Here is a 21,946-nt window from a genome sequence, read left to right as displayed (position 1 = left end):
AAGTTTTTGGTTGAAGCTTTTAGGATTATGGGAAGAGACCACAGAGTCAGGTAAAGTATTCCAAGCACTGATGATTCTGTTACAGAAGTCATATTTTCTGCAATCTAGATTAAAGCGGTTAACATTAAGTTTAAATCTATTGGTTGCTCTTGTATTATTGCAATTAAAGCTGAAGTAGTCTTTAACAGGAAGGACATTACAATAGATGATTCTATGAGTTAAACTTAGGTCTTGTCGAAGGCGACGGAGTTCCAAGTTTTCTAAGCCTAGGATTTCAAGTCTGGTGGGATAAGGTATTTTGTTGTTTTCAGAGGAATGGAGAACTCTTCTTGTAAAATATTTCTGGACACGCTCAATTGTATTGATGTCAGAGATGTGGTGAGGGTTCCAAACAGGCGAGCTGTATTCTAGAATTGGTCTAGCAAATGTTTTATATGCTCTGGTTAGTAGTGTAGTGTTTTTGGAAAAGAAGCTACGCAGGATTAGGTTTACAACTCTTAGGGCCTTTTTTGCTATGTAATTACAGTGGGCTTTGACACTTAGATCATTTGACATGAAAACTCCAAGGTCTTTAACGGGGTGGGGGTCATCTGTAAGGTAATGTCCATCAAGTATGTACTTAGTGTTTGGGTTCTTTTTTCCAATATGTAAGACTGAGCATTTGCTGGTTGAGATCTGGTGTTGGCTTAAAAGAAGAGGAGCAAAATACTAGGGTTTTAACCTTAGGGCTGGCATTATAGAGGACTTGATTTCCTGAAATCCTGAAGGACTTGATGTCCTGAAATATGTTTGTTTGTCTGTCTATCTACACAATGATCACACCTTATTTGCAGTAAAACAGCTTATCTAAACTGTATTGACCGTGTGTAGCTTGAATATGTGATTGAATTTCCAGACAGCTTTATTCAAGTGTAATGTGAAGTCTGACAACAGGATCTGCCTACTCATTTTCTGAATGCTACACAAGATCATTCGTATACTGATCTCAGATGAAATGATGGCTTCAGATTCACAACCCTGCTAACCATTTTTTATAATTACCCTATGATGGAAATCCTAATAATTTTAGCATTTTCTTTGAAAAGTGTGACTTTTACATCTCTTAAAGATTAAATTAAATTAAAAGGTTAAATTGCAACCTATGACCATCATTTGTGTTGTAAATATTGTACCTTTGATGAAGGTTTTTCTTTTTCTTTTCTTTTATGTATACTGAGAGCATGTGCACCAAAACAAATTCCTTGTGTCCAATCACACTTGGCCAATAAAAAAAATTCTATTCTATTCTATTCTATTCTATTCTATTCTATTCTATGCTATGCTATGCTATGCTATGCTATGCCAATTCTGTAATAAACTGACAATTAATTTCATCAACTCAATCATACAGATGTCAGCCCTTTAAGGTAGAACACGCTAGGAAAATAAAATCATGTAGACCAATACTACTTTAATTGTAAAGATATAGTAACAGAATCTTGCATGCCTGAACTCTCCTCCTTCCTTTTATTTCACAAGAACTAGGAAGCATCTTGTCTGAGACATTTTATCAGGTTACATTTCTGTCCCAGACTCAGCTCTCTTTTATCTAACCATTGTCTTTTATTTTCCTTCTATCCCTCAGGGCTCTTCCCTCTTCCTTCTACAACAGGTGACCATAAACCGCAATATTTGTCACCTTGCAGAAAAAAGATCACTGGAGGGGTATATTGCTTCAGTTCTTAGCTCAGGATATGGGCTGGAATGAAAGAGGCTTAAGTGACTAGTTTAAAGAGGGATTATCCGATAAAAGATAGGAAAGATTCATTTGTCAGGGCATCCCAGAGACTTTTCTTTTTCTTTTTTTGCATTAATCAGATCTGCTTGAGTACTGATGGAAAACTGGAAGAATTGTGATATGGATGGGAGAGGAAGGCATCACATTTATCTTTCATTTTGTTCCTCCCCCTTCTCCATTCATTAGAGATTCAGAAGCTGAATGTTATGCTGAGGTAGAGAAAAGCCCCTTTGATCTGTGAGAATCTATTGTTGTCTGGGAAAGGGATGTAGATGTAGATGGTTGCAGTTATTCTATTCTAGATTGGAAGGGGTGGTGGAGCCTATAGCTTTTTGTATCTGAAGCTTTATTATAAATTTATTTCTAACTTTGCTTTGCTAACTATTCATCCGATTATCTTATAACAGAATAACAGAGTTGGAAGGGACCTTGCAGGTCTTCTAGTACAACCCGATCAAGCAAGAAGCTCTATACCATTTCAGTCTAATGGCTGTCCATTCTCTTTTTAAAACCCTCCAATGTTGGAGCACCTACAATTTCTGGAGGCCAGTGGTTCCATGGATTAATTGTTCTAACTGTTCTAATTAATTGTCCTAATTGTTCTAACTCTATCAAGATAAGGTTTATGTAGTGTCTATTGGAGGTGGTGACTTTTTGAGAGCTGTATGCAACAAAAATTTCAATTTAATGTATGCTGATTACATTTAAAGCGACAATAAAGTAATTCTAAGTTTAAGTCAGAGAAGGCAGTTCTGTTTAAGAGGGCTTCAAATATCCCAAATACCCATCAAGACTTTCTTTTACTCAGATAGGTGTTTATTTTTCTTCCCATTCTGTACATCCCACCTGACATGTTAACGCTTCGAATTTCACCTTGGGAGCTGAACTTTTTACAACTCCATATAGAACTGATGGATAGCAGGTGCATTCCTTTTCAGGCAGTTCCTTCCAGCCCACAATTAAAGGAAGTGTGACTTTTTTTTATCAAGGAGATTATGGTCTTCAAAACAAGCCTTTCAACACTGATGTCATCTCCTCAAAGAGAAAAAATATCTTCTCAAGGTCCAAACTGACCAGAGGAATTGGAAATATTTACAGACTTCTTCATACATTACACAGTGCCATGGTCAGGTGAATTCCCTCCCTCCCCTTTTAAATTTTGCATCATATACAGCAGGGCTGTAATGTAAAATGTGTTACTATTAGTTCTGTGGCCGTGGGTTGGTGGGGGGCGGGTAATGTGACTGGGTGGGCATGGCCAACTTTTTTTTTTTTACTTTTAAAAGCATTTTTTTTACAACCTCTTTGGCCGAAGAGCTTGTAGAAAACATGCTTTTAAAGGGTTCTGATGATCCCAGCTGAGCCGCGCAACCATCAGAGGCTTTTTTTTTACTTTTAAAAGCATTTTTTCAGCCAAAGAAAAAGTGCTTTTAAAGGTTAAAAAAAAAACTCTGCTCAGCTGGGGTGGCGGGGTGGGGGGGCAGGGATTTTTGCTACCGGTTCTCCAAACCACCTGCCGCCATCATTACTGGATCAGGTTATCTGGTCTGAACCGGGAGCATTTCACCCCTGATATACAGTATATAAACTAGCACAGCAAACAGATTAGACACTTTATCCAACAATCTGGAACAATTCTCATTGATGTATTTATCAAATTTTGAAACCACCCAGAATCAATAGTGCATTGGAATATCTGCAAGAAATACCATTTGCCTACAAGCAAGAATTGGTGAGACCAAAAAAAACCCAGACAAAGTGCTAAAGAATGAAGCAGCTAAAATGCTGTGGGACTTTAGAAAAGAGGCATCTGCCACATAGCACATAATTTTTGATCAGAAAGATCAAAAAGTTTGGATAGTGGATATTGCAATACCTGGAGATCAGAATATAAGAAAACAAACTGGAGATGCAATTCAAAAATATCTGGAGCCCCACTTGAATACAATCATTGCAGCATTGACAAAATCACATCATCAGAATTTTAAACATTCCTAGCGATAGCTTAACTTTAAAAGAACAGTTTTGTTGGGTACTATTGCATTTTATACACAACCGCATCACCTGGGAAGCATTCAGCTCCTCTGTTTCTTGACATTGTAAAACAAGCTTATGAAAGACTCCACCCTCACCCCCCCCACCCCCCACATTCTACTAAAGTAAATTAATGAATCAAATAACTTCAAATCGTTGTTGGCAGCCGCACTGCAGCAAGAAACCTAAAAGGTAAACACTGAATTTGGCAATAAGGAAGTAGAGGATTTCTATATTCCATCATTTGGTTTACACAAGAAGTTTATAATTATTATTTGTCTTCTTAATATTCTGATCAAATGTCAGTGGCAAAATTAATACAACCGCATGATAGATGTTCCCATTATTGTCTAATTTGGCTACAAAACAAGGAAAAGTTTCTGCATCCCAGGTACAAGCTGAGCAACATATGTAGTTAGTGAAACCTGAATGATTAAGAATGGGGTGTATTATTTGATAGCTATACAATACTAGAATAATACTGGTACTAGAAACTGCCATGACAGAAGGAGTGGAACAAATTTCACATTGTTCTAAGTTATTTTAGAATAGAATAGAATAGAATTTTTTATTGGCCAAGTGTGATTGGACACACAAGGAATTTGTCTTGGTGCATATGCTTTCAGTGTACATAAAACTCTGTTCTAAGTTATTTATTAGATATGTTTAATTTAGGGAAGTATCACATAATTATCCCTTTCATTTTAGATCAAGAATTAACAATTAGATATTTCCATACAAATCAGTGGGGACTTAACACTTCAGCACTCTTATTTACTCTTGCTGTTTTGCTGCTACTAAAACCATTATGTGCCCTGGTTGCTCCTCCTTTCTCTTTTCCAAAGCAATCACATGGTTGATTTTATCCAATAAAAAAAACAACACCAGATAGCGATCTCAGATTTCATAAACATGTCACATCTGCCATACATAAAGGTCTAACTTTAAGGGTGAATGCAGACTGCCTCAAAGGAGAATAGAGAAAAAAGTTAAACAAGTATCTGCCAATAACCGTTTTTATTCCTTCTCATGCATACACCCCATAGACAATGAGCAATATGAATCAGGAGTGTGGTGAAAGACACCCATTTGATTGATTTGTATATAAATAGTGACACCAAATCATTTGGGCAGAAAACTATGCTTGACTTCTGAGAGGGAAAATATCAAGGCAGAAACATAGTTTAGGAGGGGTAGCAGTAGCCATTTTATATGTGCACTTCCAACTGAGCACAGTAAGGTAAATGATGATAAAAATCTGTCAAACTGAATGATGTTTCTCCCCCCAGATGTAGGGATAGATTCATCCTTTTCAACATTCCAGAAATCCCTCAAAACTCGATGGCTATACCCAGTGGTGGAATGCTGCTGGTTTAACATCTGGTTCGGTGAGCCTGTGGTTCGTGCTGAAAATGGAGCATTTAGAAGCTCAGCTGCTTACCTTCCAAGTCATCAACGGTAAATAGAAGAGCGGGGGGGGGAATCAGCTGTGCCGCGCAATTGAGATGAGCTAGAAAGCAGGAAATAAAGGACAGGATAGGGTGGGGCCGGGTGGGTGGGGCCAGCTGATTGTCGGAGCTACTGGTTCACCTGAACCGGTCCAAACCGGCTGAATTCTATCTCTGGCTATACCAGGGGACCAGGGAGATTGTGCAATGACTCCCTTACTATGGCTAACATCATCCTATCTGCTTCTGTGGTTTTTATAGTTTTTATTATGACTATTTTTATATATTTATGTTTCTTTTTAATTCACTGATATATGCTGTCCAGAGTTACATTTTTGTGAGAAGGGTGACCAGATAAATATGATACATTAAAAAAATATACTGTAGGTCCTGTCTCAAATGGAACTCCTGCCAAAAGGAACATTCGGGTTGTTTTTTTAAACTTGAGGGGGGAAAAAGTTAACTTCTGATTAATTCCAGAAATTAGGAGGAAGACATTATTTTAACACAGGGAAAAACTCATGTTTGTGTTATTTAAATTCCATTTATCTTAAATTCAAATGAAATTAATCAGTCTGATTATGCCCTGTGTATTTATCATTTTCTAATTTCAGCGGTGGAGGGCTTTGGGGGACTATATGCAAAATTATGTTCATGAAGCTGCCATGTTCTTAAATGCTTTATCATTGATTTTCCTTCACACCTTTCATCACCATGTAAAAAGACTTCATTATGTAGTGTTGGTGTATTAATGTCAGATTTGCAGCCATTCAGAACAGCTTCTTTGTGTGGTTTTGATAGAAAGCCATCAAACTAAGAGTTACTTGGAAGGCTTTATACAGATTTACTGCCATACCACTATGATTGTGATCACTGTTTACTTCTTTCCAATCAATATTTCTTATCAGTAACTTTTCTTTTTGCAAACTGCTAATCAAATCCATGGATTTGAAGGATTGGGGGAAGAAATAACCTAGTAAGCAATTTCATTTTATTCTGAGGAGGAGTGATTTTTGTTAGACAATGACCTGCAGTAAGTCAGATGTTTGTGGGAGCCAGACTTGCAATGGATATATAGCTACTAGCCAATTTGGAGCCAGCAAGAACATTGGTGAGCTGTAAAGTTAAGGATGCTGGAACAGAAATACCAATATAAACATAACCCCATACAAGAAGGCCTGGGAATATCAGCTCCAACTTGGAAAAGGAGACACATAATGAATGCGTTCTGATTTCATTCAAAATTTGCATTGTAAATGTTTGGGAAATGAATGGGTGCAAGGTTTGGAAACTTGCCCTCCCATAAAAACTGATGGGAAGGACCTGACTTTTGGCTTGAAAGCTGTTTCTCACAAAACACAGCAGTCAGGCTGGGATATTTTCATGCCAATTACTATGTGTTAACCAATATATGAAGCCACTCAAAATATCTTCAAGTATCTCAGATATGGCAATCATGTATGTTTATTGTATGAGAAAGTGGTGTTCTCAATTCAGATGCAAAATTAGAGATTTTTAAAAAGAGTACCAGCAAAAATTCAAATGGCTTTAGCATTCCTTTTAATTTGCAGCCTGCTTTATTTACTCCCATTTTAAACTTTAAGCTGTTAACTGTGTCCTCATATGACTTTTGGCTCCAGCAAAATTAACTCCAGAAGTGAAGGATATGCCTACTGAGATCACTTCCTGCTCCTGTCTGTTTCTTGGCCGGGAAACTAGCTTCTCTTGTTTGCGCTGGAAAACATTTACAATGCAGAGACTGTAGTGTATTGGCAATGTTACTCTAGGACATGTACACAAATATAAATAGCCATTTGAATAATGTTAGGCTGTGGAATCAGATGTAAGATAGTAAACCACAGAAAAGGTTAAAAAAGAATCTGCCAATAACCGTTTTTATTCCTTCTCATGCATACACCCCATAGACAATGAGCAATATGAATCAGGAGTGTGGTGGAAGACACCCATTTGATTGATTTGTATATAAATAGTGACACCAAATCATTTGGGCAGAAAACTATGCTTGACTTCTGAGAGGGAAAATATCAAGGCAGAAACATAGTTTAGGAGGGGTAGCAGTAGCCATTTTATATGTGCACTTCCAACTGAGCACAGTAAGGTAAATGCTGATAAAAATCTGTCAAACTGAATGATGTTTCTCCCCCCAGATGTAGGGATAGATTCATCCTTTTCAACATTCCAGAAATCCCTCAAAACTCGATGGCTATACCCAGTGGTGGAATGCTGCTGGTTTAACATCTGGTTCGGTGAGCCTGTGGTTCGTGCTGAAAATGGAGCATTTAGAAGCTCAGCTGCTTACCTTCCAAGTCATCAACGGTAAATAGAACAGCGGGGGGGGGGGGAATCAGCTGTGCCGCGCAATTGAGATGAGCTAGAAAGAAGGAAATAAAGGACAGGATAGGGTGGGGCCGGGTGGGTGGGGCCAGCTGATTGTCGGAGCTACTGGTTCACCTGAACCGGTCCAAACCGGCTGAATTCTATCTCTGGCTATACCAGGGGACCAGGGAGATTGTGCAATGACTCCCTTACTATGGCTAACATCATCCTATCTGCTTCTGTGGTTTTTATAGTTTTTATTATGACTATTTTTATATATTTATGTTTCTTTTTAATTCACTGATATATGCTGTCCAGAGTTACATTTTTGTGAGAAGGGTGACCAGATAAATATGATACATTAAAAAAATATACTGTAGGTCCTGTCTCAAATGGAACTCCTGCCAAAAGGAACATTCGGGTTGTTTTTTTAAACTTGAGGGGGGAAAAAGTTAACTTCTGATTAATTCCAGAAATTAGGAGGAAGACATTATTTTAACACAGGGAAAAACTCATGTTTGTGTTATTTAAATTCCATTTATCTTAAATTCAAATGAAATTAATCAGTCTGATTATGCCCTGTGTATTTATCATTTTCTAATTTCAGCGGTGGAGGGCTTTGGGGGACTATATGCAAAATTATGTTCATGAAGCTGCCATGTTCTTAAATGCTTTATCATTGATTTTCCTTCACACCTTTCATCACCATGTAAAAAGACTTCATTATGTAGTGTTGGTGTATTAATGTCAGATTTGCAGCCATTCAGAACAGCTTCTTTGTGTGGTTTTGATAGAAAGCCATCAAACTAAGAGTTACTTGGAAGGCTTTATACAGATTTACTGCCATACCACTATGATTGTGATCACTGTTTACTTCTTTCCAATCAATATTTCTTATCAGTAACTTTTCTTTTTGCAAACTGCTAATCAAATCCATGGATTTGAAGGATTGGGGGAAGAAATAACCTAGTAAGCAATTTCATTTTATTCTGAGGAGGAGTGATTTTTGTTAGACAATGACCTGCAGTAAGTCAGATGTTTGTGGGAGCCAGACTTGCAATGGATATATAGCTACTAGCCAATTTGGAGCCAGCAAGAACATTGATGAGCTGTAAAAGTTAAGGATGCTGGAACAGAAATACCAATATAAACATAACCCCATACAAGAAGGCCTGGGAATATCAGCTCCAACTTGGAAAAGGAGACACATAATGAATGCGTTCTGATTTCATTCAAAATTTGCATTGTAAATGTTTGGGAAATGAATGGGTGCAAGGTTTGGAAACTTGCCCTCCCATAAAAACTGATGGGAAGGACCTGACTTTTGGCTTGAAAGCTGTTTCTCACAAAACACAGCAGTCAGGCTGGGATATTTTCATGCCAATTACTATGTGTTAACCAATATATGAAGCCACTCAAAATATCTTCAAGTATCTCAGATATGGCAATCATGTATGTTTATTGTATGAGAAAGTGGTGTTCTCAATTCAGATGCAAAATTAGAGATTTTTAAAAAGAGTACCAGCAAAAATTCAAATGGCTTTAGCATTCCTTTTAATTTGCAGCCTGCTTTATTTACTCCCATTTTAAACTTTAAGCTGTTAACTGTGTCCTCATATGACTTTTGGCTCCAGCAAAATTAACTCCAGAAGTGAAGGATATGCCTACTGAGATCACTTCCTGCTCCTGTCTGTTTCTTGGCCGGGAAACTAGCTTCTCTTGTTTGCGCTGGAAAACATTTACAATGCAGAGACTGTAGTGTATTGGCAATGTTACTCTAGGACATGTACACAAATATAAATAGCCATTTGAATAATGTTAGGCTGTGGAATCAGATGTAAGATAGTAAACCACAGAAAAGGTTAAAAAAAGAAGTTGCAATTCATACATTGCTCCCTTTCTCCCTCTTTTCAATGTCTAGTACTGTACTGTAATACAACCAGTATTTTTGGAGGTTGTCCATATTCAGTGGGGAGGGGCAATGGAATTGGGTACCCCTTTCTGATTTGGAAAAAAAAATGGACAACTTTGCAAATCACTGATGCTCATGTTTCATGGAATGGAATTACTGTAAGTCTAGTAACTGCATTTCATTTTTAATATTTCCTATCCTGTTTTTTGGGCATGTATTTTCTGGCGCTTCTACTTTTTGCTTATTACTCTTTCCCATTTGAACCACCCAATCTCACGGTACGAGAAAGTCTGCATCAAACGTGCCTACCATTCCTGTCCTATTGTTTTTCTTTTCTTCTTCCTATATATATATATGCTTATACCTCCTTATATTTACTCATATATGTGTTTATATACTATATAATCTTTTTGTATGATACCTATATATATTGTTGTGACAAAACAAACAAACAAACAAATAAACAAACAAACAAACAAATAAATAAATAAATATACAAATGTGCTGGTCCATCTGTTCCTAAGCTAATTCGTATGAAGCCTTGATCAAGAATCTTTTTAATGTTCTAACGTTCAAGAGATGTTGTTGATAGCTCCATGGATAATCCAGCTTGTTTAAATGAAATAATTACCGCTGTATTTTTAAAAGTATAATTTTGGGATGAGTTCCTTAAAAATGGTGCTATGAATGAAAAACCCCTTAGTTTTAGCATTTGGGCAGGAAAGGCTCAATTGCCAACATCTCCTGCATTAGATAAGGAAGACGTTCTTAAACCTTAATGCTTTGGTCTTCATGCACAAGTCAACAATGTCTACTCATTTGTTTTCACAACTTTCTTTCCCATGAGATATGTACCACATTCCAACAGGGTATGCTTGTGTGTATGCAAATCCTAACTGCATTCCATTCCAGTTTATAAACTGTGAAGGAGCAGGTAAAAACTGATTTGCCATTGGCCTCCTGGTGAGCTTCATAATTGCCCAAGCACAATATACCATGTTGAAATTTAGCATCAAAACTGAATTTCAAATACTATCTTAATCATTCTTGAATATTCATGCTTATAAGTAATCTAGAGATATGTGAAACCATTTCCAGTTTTTTAAAAAATAAGTTTTACCAGTAAGTCATTTTCTTCCACTTGCAATTCATTTTTTCTCTCAAAATAAATATACAAATCCTTATTTACATGCATATTTAAATATATATATATATATTTAAAACAACACAAAAGCCAGTTTGTTCTAGTGATTAAGGCACCAGGCTGTGAGATTGTGTGTTTTAGTCTTGCCTTAGTAATCAAAGCTGGCTAGGTGACCTTGAGCCAGTCACTCTCTCTTAGTTTAGGAAGGAGGCAATAGCAAATTACATCCAAAAATTTTTTTTCAAGAAAACTACAGCAACTGATCAGCCCAACTTACCTCACAGGGTTGTTGTTGAAAAAAAAAGGAGAAAGGAGTATTAGTTATCTAATTAATATGCCTTAAGTTATTTATAAAAATAATGAAGGTGGGATAAAAATATTTAAAAAGTTATGCTAGGTTAAAAACAACCATACAATACCTTAGTTTGATATTCAAATATTTGCATTAATTCTGAATGACATTATGTTTTGATTTGCCTTAGAATGTACCATGATCAACTGTCATATAATAATCTATTATGATTTTAGTGTTACATATAAATCCAGACAATTGTCGTTCAGTCAACAGTGTAGCAGTAACAGTAGATCATGAATTACCATACACTGTAAATGTAGTCTGTGTTTGATTTAATTAAGAGGCTCAGAACTACATCTCAAGATTCAAAGGATTAAAGAATAGTTTAGTTAATTTAGATTTTTACCAGGAGATTTGAATCAAGTTATTGCAGACTGGAATTTTCAGAGATTCAATTCCTCATATATCTGATTTCATTATAATCTTTGGAAGCACTTCTTCCACAACTATTCTGGTGGGTTGTTTTTTTTCTTTCCTACTTCAAAGTCATGCTTCCTTCAACAAAGGTTGAATTCTCCTGCATGTATGGATTTCATTCCCATCATTTCTTGCCCATTTGGGTTCCTGTCTGCTGCCCTTTCCTTCAAACTAAATGACTGGAACACATCAATACCTGAAAATTACTGAGGCTCCAGTGACGTCACCCTCCTGCTGGGTGCTCAAACAGAGCACTCCGTGTTAGAAGATTGTAAAAGTCAGTGAAACAGAAAATAAATCACTGTTCACTGAGCTTAGCATAATCTCTGGGTGAAAGAGATTATCAGAATTGTGGAAGAGTGGCAGGTCTGACAGGGGGTTTGCTCTTAAGAGCGAATTTTCCTGGATTTATGACCCCACCGAATTCCACTCCTTCCAACTTCAGCACGCCCCTGTTTTTATCAGGGAAAAGGAGAGGAATGTTGCTTCTGCTCTAGAGAACTTATTAAATTGATTGATATTCCAAGCAGACGGAATTTCACAAGCGTTCGAACTTTGATGTAGAATCAGCACGGCAAGTACCGACTCCTTTTGAAATTTGAAACCTTTCTTTGTCTTTGATTAATTGACTTTTAAAATGGCGTCTAAAAGTGAAAGTAAAATTTTTAGTACGATGAAGCAGCGTTACTTGTGGATTGTTACAAACGGAGTGTTTTTATACTGAAAGGAGGGAAGGAGAGTTATTAAGTTTGAATTCCTGATTCTTTTGAAGACAGAATGGCAGCTAAACCTTTAAAGCCTTCTGGAAGAAGGGGATCTGAACCAAGTCTTGAGGAAATATTGAAAGAACAATTAAAACTTTCTGAAGATAGGCAAAAAGAGATGATGGAGAATTTTAATGCAAAAATAAGAGAAGATATTCTTATGGCAGTTCAAGGACTGAGTAAAAAAATTGAAGGATTGGAAGTGGAAATGCAACAGATCTCTCAGTCAAATAAGCATTTAGAAGATGAAATGAAAGGTGTTCAGAAAAAAGTGGATCAAAATGAAGATCAGGTTGTGATATTACAATATAAACTTATGGAAGGAGCTCTTAGAATTCGTGGTATGCAAGAAGAGCGTGGAGAAGACTTAAGAAAAATTATATCAGAAGCATTGGCTGAATTTATTGAAGCGGACCCCAAGAGGTAGCTTACCAAATTGTAAAAATATATAGAGTTAATTCTTGGATTGCAAGACAGAGAAAGCTTCCTCGGGACATTGTGGTTTATTTTGTGAAAAGGACTATGAGAAATCAAATTCTGCAAGTTTCATATCAGACAACTTTAAAAATTGGAGAACAGGAGTTGAAGGTGTTGAAAGAGATTCCTTCAAAGATGTTAAGAGACAGGAAGGAATTTGCTTTTTTTACACAAGAACTTAAAAAACATCAGATTCAATTCAGATGGGAGGTGCCAGTTGGACTGACACTATTCTATCAAGGAAGGAGATATAGAATTGACACTGTTTTAAAGGCAAAGGATTTTCTTTCTACAGTTTTGAAAGTCGAAATAGAAGTGATAGAAAAACTTCAAGAGACTCAAGAAGGCGTGGTGACCCAAGAGCCTTTATTGCTGCCAGTATTAGAGGAACCACAAGAGCAAAGGGTGACAAGAGGAGCCCTTAAGCGTAAAGAAGAGCAACAGTCTCAAAGTAAAAGTCAGGATCCCATTATGGAAGCTGTGGGAGGAGCTAGACGGAAGATACCGGAGGAGGAGCTTCCGTTGTCTGCTTCAAAGCTTCAGGAGGCCAGTAATGGCAAATAGAATCTTGTCATGGAATGTTAATGGCTTGAATTCAGCTCAGAAAAGAAGGAAAATATTTCACTACTTGAAACAATTTAAAAATGATGTGATTTGTTTGCAAGAGACACATATAAAATTATCAGACCAAAAATATTTAATTAATTCAAAATTGGGTAACCATTTTGTTGCATCAGCTTTGGAAAAGAAGCATGGAATTGTTGTATATATCAGGAAGGATATACCAGCTAAGCTAATTGAGGCAGATATTCAAGGAAGATTTATTGCTATTGAACTGGTGATAGATGCAAAAAAGACTTTGTTGATAGGTATTTACGCACCTAATCAGCAACAAGAAAAGTTTTACAAAATGTTACATGAGAGGTTGACCCTCTGGGATTATAGTTCGTTTATTTTATTAGGAGACTGGAATGGAGTAATTGATACAAGAAGGGATAAGAGAACTTCCTCCAAGAAGATACCTATACATGCAAAATCCAAGCGAAATGTTGGAGGTGTGATTGTGATGATGCTACATATTTTCATATTTGGTGGACTTGCAAGAAAATTAAGGTCTTTTGGATAAGAATTTGGTGGATTATTCAAAATGTACTGAAGAAGAAGATAAAGTTCCTGCCACAATTTTTCCTTTTGGGAATTATAATGGATTGTACAGGGATTGAGACTAAACTGATTTTGAACTTAATAACAGCAGCAAGACTGTTGATTGGACAATACTGGAAGAAAGAAGAGATACCTACAATAGAAGAATGGATATTGAAAGTTATTAACTTGGCTGAGATGGCTAAAATCTCAGCGTTTTTAAAAGACAATACGCAGGAAAGATATTTAATTGAATGGAAAAAATGGATTGATTATCTACAAAACAGATATCAGATTAAGAAATATCAGATTGCCTTTGAATAATTAGAAAGTTATTTTATGTAATGGGGAGGGGGTTGGGAGACGAAAAGCTTTGGATGTGGTTATTTGGATTGGACTTTACCTTGTGATTGACCCGGGAAGCCGGGGGTGGGGGAGGGAGGGGGATGTTTTGTTTTTTTTTTTGGGAGGAGGGGAAAAGGGGGGAAAATGTTTTTGTTTTTTTTAAAACTCTTTCAATAAAAAAAAAAAAAAAAAATACCTGAAAATTACTGAATTGATCTGAAAAACAGCAGGCAAACAACAGCTAAAAGAAATTTCAAAAGATGGTCACCCAGAATATAATTTCAAGACACCTGGGTCCCAGGATTGTCTGCAGGTAGAGCAGTTCAGGATATCATCTTTTTGCCCGCTTCCTAGGGATTTCTTCTTTGACTCCCCCATGAAGCTTTTATTTTGCTTTGGGCAACTTAGCATTTCTTTAAGGGAAGTGGCCAGCTGACCACTGAATTTGTATTTTATGCAACACAGAATACAACATGAGTGTGTTTGTAACTGTGGCACACATTATAAAGAAATTTTTATTCATAGACTTTGCATCACAATTTCACATCAATATTTTGATTTGGGTTTTATGCAATTGTCTTCGAGATAAATAGTTCTAAATCACAGTTACCAAAAAGAGACGAGGACAGAAAAAGAGATCTCTTAATTTGAAAAATAATATCTGTGCCTTTGCAGTTGATGCAGAGTCAATAACTTGTGGTCTAAAACCATATAGAGCCTGATTTGAAAAATGCTCTGGTTAATTTCAATAGTTCTCTGTAGGAGATCACTTCAGGTCCTGGATAAATGTGGAAGGAGCATCAAAATTGTCTAAATTAAATTCTCAATTTAGAATTTCAGAAATATATTGGTGATTATTTTTCGAACAATTTTCCCATGTGATCATTACCGTATGATAAGACTAGCAGAAATCACCTTGTATTCTATTGTAATGTTGCATATGTTGCTCAAACTGTAATAATACCAATTGTGAAATCCTATCATAAATTACAGTGAAAAATGGGTACTGGGACATTATACCTCCAGGTGTTTTTTGTTTGGGTTAGATTCTACTAAGCTCAACTTTACTTGAATTTATCCCCTAATTTTTGTGAGTTGCAAAACATCTCTTCTCTACTCCTTTTACGGAAATGGTTACTTATCAGAGCTGGTGGTTAGACCCAAAAGAAGGTGGTTAGAATAATTTTAAGACCAGGCTGCCTGAAAACCACTTAGATTTTTGTCTGTAGACAGCTGAGGTGCAAAGCAAGTTTCCTTATGAACTAGCTATGAAAAGTCAATCCATTCAACTTCAATCTAGGTCATGCTGACCCTCATCACAATTGTGTACCAGGAAGACATGCTAAATGTTAAGCAAACAAATCAATGTCTCTTAGAAGATTTTTAGGTTACTGTGTTTACCAGTTGTTTCGTTTATATAAGCCCTGAATATCTTTTTCTCAGATTTTTTACAAAGCTGTGTTGTTTTAGCATTCTATGGAATGTATTGGTAAGAGACCAATGTACAGTACAGTACAAGACAGTACTGTTGCTGTATAGGACAACTCATGGTGGCCTGGTTAGTGTGGATTGGTAGGTATGGATGTGTTGGTATAGACAGAGGGCCGTGGAGGGTTCAGTATGGCAAGGGAACATGGATGATTCGATTGGATGTACTGACTGGATGTGGAGATAACTTGGCATCCCACTGGAAAAAACATCAGCCCCTAATGCGCCAGCTGATGGGATGCTTGCAGAGAGGGGAATCATGCCACAGGAAAATTCAGGCTAAGCGAGGAGGGAAAGAGGCACTTCTCCCCCACTTCTCATTGCCATAAATGTTGCCCATCTCTGCCCTAGACGTGCTAACTCTCACTCAAGAGAAAAGGCTAAAACAGAAAAACAGTGAGAGCAATTTTCTCCACATTTGCCTCTTTAGGGTTGTGTGGGCAGATGCCACTGGTGGAAACAGTCCATCAGCAACCAGCCAGCAATAATGTATGATCAACACCAAATTATTTTCACCAGGCATTGTCCATCATCCCCTGCAACGCGAGGTGGCTTGGAGCAGAAGCATCTTCTGCTCTGCTGGGGAAAGGAAGGAGGAGTGGAAAGCATCAACAGAAGCAATGATGACAAGATGCACCAGTAGAAAAGCTGCAGCAGTACCACTCAGCTGGAACCTGAGCTGGCAAGCTAGCTAGGATTGTGGGTCCCAGCCAAGCCTGGGATGCACAGTGAGTCAACCATGTTCTTGTGGTCTTGTCTTCTGCTTCCACAAGTACAGTGTCAGGTCCACCTAGGGAACAAACTGGTAGAAGTACAGGAGCTGTCCATGTTGGAGCCTGACCCCTGAATGTAGGGGAAACCAACCCTAATTGCTAGATAATAAACTCTACTCATAAGTAAGACCAATTTTAATTCAGAGCTATTCCATTTCCTTGAATATGCCTACCCAATTTCTCTTTTATGTGCTGGGAATTATTCCCACATAAATGTACTTGGGAATGCCATTCCTCTTTTTGGATTACCGTCCTGAGCTTTGGCTGAAGAAGAAGCCTCACTGAACTGCACAAGGCTGGCTTTCTCTGGAGTAAAAGAGGAATAGGCCAGACTCTGGGATGACTTCCTCTATCAACTCTACACACACACACACACACTCACACACACACACACACACACACACTGGCAAAACTTTCAAAACCTAAATGCCACCAAGTTGTTCCATCTTACAGCATTTAGTGCCTTTGAATGAGGAGCTAAAATAGGAGGCTGCTCCTTTCATAAAAGGCAGAATGTGGCTGGATCATGCCTGCCACATCTGGGTCTAAATTCTTGATATTCCATTACACTTCAGAGTGCTTCAGGGTGCAGCAGGGAGAAGAGAGAAGCTTCTGGCATCTGGCCAAGGGCTGCGTTAAGCCTGAGTTATCCTTCCAGGCAGATGCTCCCTCTCTAGCAATGCTCAATGCAGATCTGGGTAGGCCCCGCCAGTTCTACCTCACACTCAGGTGCCTCAGGGTAACAAAAGGTGGACTGCTGGAGCAGGAACAAAGCCACAGTGCACTGCACTGGGATGGAAGGAAGGGGACTATCTTCTCTGTCGCTATCTATTATTTATTTATTTTATTTTTTATTTATTTTATTTATTTTGTCACAACAATATATATAAGTGTCATACAAAAAAATTATATAGTATATAAACACATATATGAGTAAATATAAGGAGGTGTAAGCATATATATATATATATATATATATATATATATATATATATATATATATATATATATATATATATATATATATATATATTCTGAGGTTTTATGGTGTTTGTATGCAGGTCTTTGGTTATTGAGTTTCTCGCGTGAAATTGGAAGTGTCTTGGCGACGTTTCGACGAAGTCTCATTTGTCATCTTCAGGCTTCAGCTTCGTGCTTCTGGGAGCAAAGGCTTCAGCTTCACGAAAATCTTCAGGCTTCAGCTTCACGAAGCTGAAGCCTGAAGATGACGAATGAGACTTTGTCGAAATGTAGCCAAGACACTTCCAATTTTACGCGGGAGAAAACCCGAATAACCAAAGACATACATATATATATATATATATGAAGAAGAAAAGAAAAACAATAGGACAGGAACGGTAGGCACGTTTGTGCTCTTATGCACGCCCCTTATGGTCCTCTTAGGAATGGGGTGAGGTCAATAGTAGAAAGTTTTTGGTTAAAGTTTTTAGGATTATGGGAAGAGACCACAGAGTCAGGCAAAGTGTTCCAAGCACTGATGATTCTGTTACAGAAGTCATATTTTCTGCAATCTAGATTAAAGCGGTTGACATTAAGTTTAAATCTATTGGTTGCTCTTGTATTATTGCAATTAAAGCTGAAGTAGTCTTTAACAGGAAGATTAAAGATTAATAAAAATAATATTAATAAAAATATTAGATGCAACTTGATGCTCTAAATCTTTAACTTGGTTGGAAGAGCAAAGTGAATGTTTTTTTTTTCCCCCTTAGGATCCTCACCGTCACCCAGCCTTTCTAAGGTTCCTACTGCCTTTCTCCTCACAGAAAAATGTTTATCAGACTTCCTCCCTCCCTTCTTTGTAGGGGAAGCTATAGGCAGAGGAATGCCTGGAGGGCTTTGGCTGACATCCCGAGCAGTCATCCCTAGAACCACAACGGCAGGATCACAATCTGGATGTGGATGGAGGGTTAGCCTGGGAGGTTGGAAGGCACTTGGTGGGGCAGGCCAACCCTAATTATGCCATCCTTGGGCCCAGAATGGGACAATGCTTTTTCTGGTGTGGGGCACTTCCTCTTCCCCACCCCACTCTGTCCAAATGGCTGTGATTCCCTTCCCCATGAGTTGTCCCCATCCCTGCATCCCATCAGCCAGCACATTAGGGGCTGATGTTTCTTCTAATGGGGTGCCAAGTTACCCCTGCATCCACTGGCCAGGGTGGCTTGTTCAATTGGCAGGGGCAAACCTTCTGTGGCTACTTGACTGCAGTGAGTTGTCCCATTCCACTGCTGTTATTGTGTGATATTTTTTGTTAATGTCTCCTTAACACTTGTTTATTTTTAAATTATGTCTGTCCACACAATGAATTCTGTACCAAATAGCTGGTATATGTGTGTGTGTGTGTGTGTGTGTGTGTGTGTGAGATTGTATCCGTATATTCATCTCCATATCTATTTATCAACTACGTATTTACTACATCATTTCACACACACCCTTGAAGTGTGCTTACCACCATTCAATAACTGGAAATTTTAATAGTGAACACTGCTAAATTTCAGCGGTGAAATGTACTTACCTTCGCTACCAGTTCAGAAATGAGCGCACATGCCTTTTCTGCGCATGCGCAGAGCCTTCTGCGCATGTGCAGAGGGTCAAAAACGGGATGTAATGACATCGCAGCATGTGGGCGGAGCCTCCCACTGCTGGCCTACCAGTTTGCGCGAGCCGGATGGATCCGGCCGGATTTCACTGCTGCTACATTTGCAACGTACAGTGTCATTCATACTCAGCTATCCCTGGGGTGATAGATCACCAAAAACACAAGCCTTAACAACAGTGGTTTGGTGATGGCATGAATAATTATACTGAAAATCTTATTGCACAGGACTATCCCTCCGAGTTCAAATATTTCAACAGAAATTGCACCATGCTTTCCAACATATCTTTCAATCATGAAAAGAAGAAACTTGGTCATTTTTTGTGTCTTTTTTTTCTGCCTTTTCTACATGTTTCATAGTAACTCTATGTTCCAGAAATGTATCTGTGCTCCATCACTGGAGGCTTTCAAAAAGAGATTGGACAGCCATTTTTCTGAAATGGTATAGGGGCTCCTACTGGAGCACGGGATTGGACTAGAAGACCTCCAAGGTCCCTTCCAACTTCTGTTCTGTTCTGTTCTGTTCTGTTCTGTTCTGTTCTGTTCTGTTCTGTTCCGTTCCGTTCCGTTCCGTTCCGTTCCATTCCATTCCATTCCATTCCATTCCATTCCATTCTATTCTATTCTATTCTATTCTATTCTATTCTATTCTATTCTATTCTACCTAGCTTTGGAATGAGCAGTAAAATGTATTCCAAGATTTCCCAGATTTCTTTTTTGGGAATGTTTTCTTTAAAATGGAGACGAATATTTGCAACTGGGCCATTTTCTGGAAATTGATTTTGCACCATTTCCCACCACACCAAATTTGACCCCATTTGTTGTTGTTTTTTGATAAAGTGACCAAGGCCTATTTACAACATAGGTATGCAATCATATGTTGAAAACTGGAATTGAAGTGGATGCTATAAACATTATTGATGAAGGGAAAACTCATTTTAAAAAGTCATAAATGCTGTGGAAAAATTGCAAAATGATAACGCTGCAAGTGTACACGGTGTAATGCAGAAATGTTATAATATGAATGTGCTTTGTTTATACAATGAAGGTATAACTACTTTAGCTAGGATGTGAAGATTACATCTGTGTCTTGTAATTAGAAGAATGGCATTATTGTTCCACTATAATCCACTATAATCATTTTTATATGATGTTGTGACAAAAATAAATAAAAAAATAAAATAAATAAACTATGCAACACCAAAGATAACAAAATTCTATGCAAAAATTGTAGGAGTATTAATTTGTTAAGTGTCCTGGGAAGGTGTGTGGCAGAAATATGATTGAAATGATACAATGAGCGGAATTTGGGAAGTGTTGCAAAGTATAAGCTGTGCAATGGGGATGCAGATCAGATCTTGCTTGAGAAAAGTGTGAATGTGAGGTTTATTATACTTTTATTAAATTAGAAAAAGTTTATGGCAAGGTGAATAGATTTGAAGAACTGAATATTTTGTCTGAATATGGAGAGGGAGATTGAATGCTGAATATGTTCAGAGTGGTATGTACTGGCAATAAAACTTTAACGCGAGTATTTAAAAAATCTACTGCATAGCGAATGGAGAAGTTTAAAAAAAACAGAGGCAAGTATGAATAGACATGGCAGAAATGTGGAGGTTTCATTAAATAAATGGAATGTATATTCTGACAGATTAACCACAGCCGGTCCTCATTTAATGACCGCTAATTCAATGAATGTTTGATCTTATGATGGTATTGAGCAAGTGGTCGTTACAATTGATCCTTGTACTTACAGCTAGCAGAGACCATTCTCTGCGATCACATAATCACAACCTGCGACCTTCCCTGTTGATTTCTGACAAAATCAATGAGGAAGCCAGCAGGAAGTCAGAAGTCAGAGTCATGTGAGGTCCTTCCACTCAATGATGGCAACCAGGACTGCTGGAACAGATTATCAGTAAGCAGCATGGTAACATGGCTTTTTGGCTTGAAAAATACCCTTCCTTAATGACCGAGTTTCTGGTTCCCATAGCATTATCAAGTGAAGATTATCTGTATTCAAAAGCATGAACCTCAGTGGTCAATATTGTGAATCTAGAATAGAGTCTGACAATAGAAACCTGACAACTGTCTTTCTTCCAAAGTGTGAATGTAATGGTTTGAAAGATTGAGAATGCAATCAACAACGTTATTTATCGTACATATTGATATCATCTAGAACAGAGGTGTCGGACTCGATTTCAATCTTGATTCAATCCCTCTGTTTATGCAGCCCAGGACTGTGTTGGCTTTTTTAGCAGCTGCTGCACACTGCTGGCTCATATTTAAATGGTTGTCCACTAGGACTCCAAGATCCCTCTCACAGTTACTACTATTGAGCAAGGTAACACAGAGGTCATCCTAATAGTTTAGCAGTCTAAAACATTTTTCCAAAAGGATCCTATTTTTGTATATAATATTCATTTTATTTATTCTTTGTAATTTAACAAACCAAATATAGATCATCTGTAGAGTTATTTCATTTGGGACTTTCTTTCCAGCTGTTTATTGTCAGGGAGCCCACTGATCACTCTTGCCTACTGCAATAAAAGTATACATGTGTCTATCACGAAATGATTTGGTTTCTTAGTTAAGTTTTTTTCCCCAAAAACATGGATGTTTCACAAGATGTGGAAAGGTATAGTGAATGGCATTTTCTTAATTCATTTCTTTAATTTCCTTTGCTTACTATTTTTTGTTCTGCATTTTGCTTAATATTGGTTACCCCATGAGGAAATAATATGATAGTCTGTACATATGTTATAAAAAGAACTGTGGGGTTTTTTTGCAAAGAATCCAACAAATAATGGCATTGCATCATACACACTGTACTAAAGTTGCACGGTGATGTACAAATCTCTTTACCAGCTTTCTGAAAACATAAGACAGCAAGTGAGATAAGGAAATGACTAGCTTAT

The 21,946-nt window shown here is 37.6% G+C and overlaps 1 long non-coding RNA gene across 1 annotated transcript in view; it reads left to right on the top strand.

The window, feature by feature from the left end:
- Window positions 1-9,579: 9,579 nt before the first annotated feature.
- Window positions 9,580-21,946, top strand: part of LOC131202116 (uncharacterized) — a 33,810-nt gene continuing 21,443 nt past the window's right edge. The window contains exon 1 of the long non-coding RNA XR_009156063.1: window positions 9,580-9,666. This is a non-coding gene — a long non-coding RNA (uncharacterized LOC131202116). The remainder of the gene's footprint in view (window positions 9,667-21,946) is intronic.

Source organism: Ahaetulla prasina, chromosome 7 (assembly GCF_028640845.1).
Source record: "Ahaetulla prasina isolate Xishuangbanna chromosome 7, ASM2864084v1, whole genome shotgun sequence".
NCBI lineage: Eukaryota > Metazoa > Chordata > Lepidosauria > Squamata > Colubridae > Ahaetulla > Ahaetulla prasina.
The sequence above is the reverse complement of the archived record's forward strand: the minus strand, read 5'-3'. Positions and strand labels throughout refer to the sequence as shown.